The sequence below is a fragment of the Tachyglossus aculeatus genome, chromosome 2 (genome assembly GCF_015852505.1).
Source record: "Tachyglossus aculeatus isolate mTacAcu1 chromosome 2, mTacAcu1.pri, whole genome shotgun sequence".
Classification (NCBI taxonomy): Eukaryota; Metazoa; Chordata; class Mammalia; order Monotremata; family Tachyglossidae; genus Tachyglossus; species Tachyglossus aculeatus.
Genome location: NC_052067.1, coordinates 150,724,949 through 150,731,760, shown reverse-complemented (window position 1 = coordinate 150,731,760; position 6,812 = coordinate 150,724,949). Strand labels below are relative to the sequence as shown.

Genomic DNA, 6,812 nt, shown 5'->3' with positions numbered 1-6,812 from the left:
ACCATGTCGGGGGTTGTCTATGTGTGTCTCTGTGTGTCTGTATGTGTCTGTATCTGGGAGAAGTGTCTGTGTCTCTGTGTGTGTGTCTATCCCCACGGCACCTGTATATATATGTGTGTATATGTGTGTGTGTGTGTGTGTGTGTGTATATATATATGTATATATGTATATATGTTTGTACGTATTTATTACTCTATCTTACTTGTACATATTTATTCTATTCTTTATTTTTTTTAATATGTTTTGTTTTGTTGTCTGTCTCCCACTTTCTAGACTGTGAACCCGCTGTTGTGTAGGGGACCGTCTGTATATGTTGCCAACTTGTACTTTCCAAGCACTTAGTACAGTGCTTTGAACACAGTAAGCTCTCAATAAAATACGATTGAATGAATGAATGAATGCCATTTGTCCGCTGCATAGGGTTAGGGCACGGGCTTGGGAGTCACAAGGTTTTGCCTGCCATTTGTCTGCTGCATAGGGGATAGAGCACGGGCCCTGGGAGTCACAAGGTTTGCTGCCATTTGTCTGCTGCATTAGGGATAGGGCACGGAGGCCTGGGCGTCAGAAAGTTTGCTGCCATTTTTCTGCTGCATAGGGGACAGGGCAAGGGCCTGGGAAGTCACAAGCTTTGCTGACTATATGTTAAAGCACCGTGTCGGGGGGGTTGTCTGTGTGTGTCCTGTATGTGTCTGTATTTGGGAGAAGTGTTTGTGTGTGTGTGTGTGTGGTGTTGTGTGTGTGTGTGTGTGTGTTGTATCCCCACCGCTCCTATATATATGTATATATACATGTATATATGTTTGTACGTATTTATTACTCTATCTTACTTTGTACATATTTGTTCTATTTTTTATTTTGTTAATATGTTTTGTTTTGTTGTCCGTTTCCCCCTTCTAGACTGTGAACCCGCTGTTGGGTAGGGACCGTCTCTATATGTTGCTAACTTGTACTTCCCGAGTGCTTAGTACAGTGCTCTGCACACAGTAAGCGCTCAATAAATACGATTGAATGAATGAATGAATTTTCAAGGTCTATGAGGGGCAGGGAATTCATAGTCCATGGCATCAAGTGAGTACTCAGTAAATACTAAAACCTACTACTTGTCATGCCACCTTATGCAGTCTTCTAGACTGTGAGCCTGCTGTCGGGTAGGGACCCTTCTCTATATATTGCAAACTTGTACTTTCCAAGCGATTAGTACAGTGCTCTGCACACAGTAAGGGCGCTCAATAAATACGATTGAATGAACTGCAGCCGATTCGCCCTCTGACCCATAGCGATGCCATGGTCAAATCTCACCCAGAACACCCCACCCTCCATCTACAATTGTTTCTGGTAGTGTATCCATAGAGTTTTCTTGGTAAAAATCCAAGAAGTGGTTTACCACTTCCTCCTTCCATGAAGTAAACTTGAGTCTATGCCCTTGACTCTCTCCTACGCAGCTGCTGCCCAGCACTGATGCATGTTGACTTGTAGCAGATTGCCTTCCCCTAGTTAGCCACTGCCCAAGCTAGGTAATGGTAATGGATATGTTTTTGCTTGACTCTCCCTCCCATAGTCCAGATTGGTAGAGTACTGGAAACTCTCCAGGTGAGACCCCTGAGAGGGGAAAACCACTACTACTAGAAGGTGAATACAGTGCTGGGTGGGGTTTTACTCCAGGGAAGGCTACCCTACTCTAGTTTCATGTCTAGGTCCATGTTCATTCAGTCGTATTAATTGAGCACTTACTGTGTGCAGAGCACTGTATGATGTGCTTGAAGTAATAGGTGAACTGTGTTGATCATGTCACACTGAGTCTAGGGCATATAGGATTTTTCACATCCTGTTAATGTCAGCAGGGGTGACATGAGATGGATTCAGCTGGACCCTGAAAATCCATTTTGTACTAACCCTTCTTACAGTAGAGAAAAATAAGAGATTTTTTGAAAGATTTTAGTCCTATCAAGGTGCAAGTAGCACCATATTACTTGCACCACAAAATAAAGGAGTGATAAATATTTGATCCCCTCTTTCTTTTCTGCATGGATTTCCTGGCTAGGTTTGTCACTAACAGGTGCAGAGATTGACAGAAAGGCCCATACCTGGAAGATATTACCAACCAGAAGTAAAGCCTCAAGCATGTATCAGAGTTCAAATATGCTTAGACAGATGCTTGAAAATGGTAATGCTGAATAAAAGTGGTGAAGAGCCGATTTTCATATTGCAAAACTATTCAAATAAAGTCAGGACAGGGACTCTATGGGAGATGAAAAATGATCTAGGTGTTAGTGGATTGCTTAATGGATTGTTTAGGGAAAATGTGATGAAAAAATTCCAGTAAAAAGGTTTCAGGTGAAGGAATTTTGGTAAGACGTAATTTTAAAACTGTTGAGGCAGCTTGGCTGAGAGGAAAGGGCATGGGCCAGGGAACAAGGGCATGGGCCAGGGAACAAGAGCATAAGGGTTCTATTCCCGGCTCCTCCATTCATCTACTGTGTGATCTTGGGCAAGTCACTTACCATCTTTTTGTCTTAGTTCCCTCTTCTGTAGAACAGTGATTCAATACCTGCGCCTCCTCCTACTTAGACTGTGAGCCCCATACAGAACCTATACTTCAAACTGCTTCCCGGATCATCTTTGTGCGGATTGCTCTATTTATTTGACTTGTACATATTTACTATTCTATTTATTTTGTTAACGATGTGCATCCAGGAGGCCTTCCCAGACTGAGCCCCTTCCTTCCTCCCCGCCATCTTACCTCCTTCTCTTCCCCGCAGCACCTGTATATATGTATATATGTTTGTACATATTTATTACTCTATTTATTTATTTTACTTGTACATATCTATTCTATTTATTTTATTTTGTTAGTATGTTTGGTTTTGTTCTCTGTCTCCCCCTTTTAGACTGTGAGCCCACTGTTGGGTAGGGACTGTCTCTATACGTTGCCAACTTGTACTTCCCAAGCGCTTAGTACAGTGTTCTGCACACAGTAAGCGCTCAATAAATACGATTGATTGATTGATTGGATTGTTTAGGGAAAATGTGATGAAAAAATTCCAGGAAAAAGGTTTCAGGTGAAGAAATTTTGGTAAGATGTAATTTTAAAACTGTTGAGGCAGCTTGGCTGAGAGGAAAGGGCATGGGCCAGGGAACCAGAGCAGAAGGGCTCTATTCTGAGCTCCTCCATTCATCTACTGTGTGACCTTGGGCAAGTCACTTACCATCTCTTTGTCTTAATTCCCTCTTCTGTAGAACAGTGATACAATACCTGTGCCTCCTCCTACTTAGACTGTGAGCCCCATGCAGAACCTATACTTCACACTGCTTCCCGGATCATCTTTGTGCAGATTACTCTATTTATTTGACTTGTACATATTTACTATTCTATTTATTTTGTTAATGATGTGCATCTAACTTTATTTCTATTTATTCTGATGACTTAACACCTGTCCACATGTTTTGTTTTGTTGTCTGTCTACCCTTTCTAGACTGTGAGCCCGTTTTTGGGTAGGGACCATCTCTATATGTTGCCAACTTGTACTTCCCAAGCGCTTAGTACAGTGCTCTGCACACAGTAAGCACTCAATAAATACGATTGAATGAATGAATGAATGAACCTAATTGTCTTGTGTCTACCCCAATGCGTAATACAGTGCTTAGTGCATAGTAAATACTTAACAAATACTATTATTATCATTTTATGGTAGCCTATTTTTATTCATAATTATCCTTCAAATTCAAAGATATCAGTTTATGACTGAGATCTCTAGATTGTAAGCTCTTCAAAGGGCAGGGATAATAATAATAATGAAGGTATTTGTTAAGCGCGTACTATCTGCCAAGCACTGTTCTAAGCACCAGTTATCATGTTTCCCTATTCTACTGTACCCTCCTAAGTGCTTAATACAGTCCTCTGCACATAGTAAGAATTCAATAAATAATCCCGACTCTGCCATCTGTCTGCTGTGTGACCTTGGACAAGTCAATTCACTTCTCTGTGCCTCAGTTAATCTCATTTTTAAAATGGGGATTGAGACTGTGAGCCCCCCACGGGACAAGGACTGTGTCCAACTCGATTTGCTTGTATTCACTCGAGTGCTTACTACTGTGTCTGACACATAGTAAAGGCTTAATAAATGCCATCACTGTTATTATTGTTATTAATTAGTTGATTACTAATGGGGAAATTCACCCACCAGTGAATACATGGCTGAAAGGGCCAAATGAATTTTCCAGTGCAATGCAAGGCCAAATGTGACCCCAGACCACATTGTGCATACCCCAAATCTGCCTTTTGTTAGGTTATGTGTATTGTTTGTAATTCCTGACATAGTTTTCCCTTTTATCTCCTAGTCTCTCCTTCCTTATAAAGTTGTTGTGCAAATACAGTCACTCCTTTCTAAATTCCCTAAGCTGCCCACAACTGCTCAGTGGTGGACATTTTCTTTCACGGTGCACCAGTTTTGATATTGCAAAACAAGAGCCACAAATGTCCAAGCACCCTCACTTTAATCTGATCTCAAGTAAGATGAGGCTGCAGGGATTGTGCTGCTTGGATGAAGAGGGGTGAGCTGCACGACAAAGGTTTGCAGCAAAACTACTAGAAGAGATAGGGAAAATCTGGGCCACTTTCAACACGGTTTCCCTTCCTCTTTATTTCTGTTTAGTGGCTAGAGAGAGCACTACAGACGGATTTGATCATGAGAAAGAATGACCCGTTATATAGAACAGTGGAGGAAAAGATCCTTGGGTTAAATTTTGTTAGAGTATGACTATCTCTTCATTTTCCACGCATGCCAAAGAAAAACCTGTATTCTGCTGTCTGTCATCTGGTTAAATCAAAGTCTAACACCATATGGTCTGTTATATAGCTTAAAGAGTGTGTGTGTGTGTGTGTGTGTGTGTGTGTGTGTGTGTGTGAGAGAGAGAGAGAGAGAGAGAGAGAGAGTGAGTGAGAGAGAGAGAGAGAGCTTCTTGTCTTGTCTTATGCTGTTGAATCATTTCCGACCCATAGCAACTCAATGGACGCATCGCTCCCAGAACGCACCACCTCCATCGCTCCATCAGCAATCATTCTGGTAGTGTGTTCACTGAGTTTTCTTGGTAAATATAAGGATGTGGTTTATCATTGTCTCCTTATTCCTTAGTAATAATAATAATAGTAATGACATTTATTAAGTGCTTACTATGTGCAAAGCACTGTTCTAAGCGCTGTGGAGGTTACATGGTGATCCGGTTGTTGCACGTGGGCCTCACAGTCTTAATCCCCATTTTACAGATGAAGGAATTGAGGCACAGAGAAGTTAAGTGACTTGCCCAAAGTCACATAGCTGACAAGTGGTAGAGCTGGGATTTGAACCCATGACCTCTGACTCAAAAGCCCGTGCTCTTTCCACTGTTCCACGCTGCTTCTCAAAAAAAAATAACAATAATGGCATTTATTAAGTGCTTCCTTTGTGCAAAGCACTGTTCTAAGCTCTGGGGAGGTTACAAGGTGACCAGGTTGTCCCAAGGGGGGCTCACAGTCTTAATCCCCATTTTACAGATGAGGTAACTGAGGCCCAGAGAAGTTAAGTGACTTGCCCAAAGTCACACAGCTGACAATTGGCAGAGCCAGGATTTGAACCCATGACCTCTGACTCCAAAGCCCATGCTCTTTCCACTGAGCCACAACTTGAACCTCCCCCCTCGACTCTCTCCCATGCTGCCACTCCCTAGCACAGGTGAGTTTTGAATTGTAGCAAATTGTCCTCCACTCACTAGCCACTGGCCAAGCTAGGAATGGAATGGGTAGGCCTTTGCTTGACTCTTCCTCCTGAAGCCAGGACTGGTAGAGTGTTGGAAACTCTCCATGTGCGATCCTGAGAGGCGGGGAGAGTGCTGTCTGCTACACTATACTCAGTATTCACTCAGAAACGACTGATTGGTTTACTTGAAGGATTTAGGCATTCTCTGCTTGGGTGCAGGGGGATGGACAGGATGTTTTCTTGAATGTGCTTCCAGTTCTTTGATTTCCTGATGAAGTGATTTACATTTTAATAAGTAAATCCACACCACAGTTAAGCTTATTTCTCATACTGTTCTCATTTTCCTTTCACTTTCTTCTTTTCATTGTTTTTCTTTTTTTTTCATGTGTCGGTAATGGTGCTGCATACTAACGAGACAATTCTTAGCCCATCCCCATCCATTTATTTTCAGGTAATTAATTCAAATTTCTAGCATCTAACCAGAATGCAGGTAATTTGTGATTCTGGTTAATTTTTCAGAACCCTGCGGTTATCAGCCAGAAAAAACTCTTTGTGATGATGAGATGTCTCCAGCTGGCAGACAAGTTTTATTTCCACTGGAAATACCGTCCCTTCATTAGAACCACTAAGTCCTTAGAGTTGCCAAGTTTCTTGTTATATCCTTCACTTTCCAATTGCAAATGGTTTGCAGCTCCTCAATTTTTGCCCCAGGAGTTCATTTCCTTCCCCGGAACGACTGTGAAACTGACAGGATTGGGAGTAATTTCTAGAATTCAAATTGAGAGTGGCTCCACAGCTTCTTACTGACTCAGTTGTACTTGGTCCTAAATCTCTTGCTTCACTCTGTCTTCTCATTCTCTCCCTCCTCTTTTCTTTCTTTGTCCCACTTTCTCTCTGTCCTCTATCCCATCCATTTTCTTCCCCCTTCTTCTCCTGTTCCACTTTATTTCTCCTAATCTCTCTGTCTCTGCCCATCCTAGCCTCTCCTCTCTCATTCTCTTCTCTCTTACCCTCTCTTTTCTCCTGTCAACATCTTTCCTCCTTTTGCCCCTTCTCTTCTGTCCTCTCATCCTCTTCCCC

General features: G+C 42.1%; 1 non-coding gene across 1 annotated transcript; it reads right to left on the bottom strand.

The window, feature by feature from the left end:
- Positions 1-5,718: 5,718 nt before the first annotated feature.
- LOC119924962 lies at positions 5,719-5,856 on the bottom strand. The gene has a single exon (XR_005449637.1). It is a non-coding gene; the product is annotated as a small nucleolar RNA SNORA7 (small nucleolar RNA).
- Between the last annotated feature and the right edge of the window lie 956 nt (positions 5,857-6,812).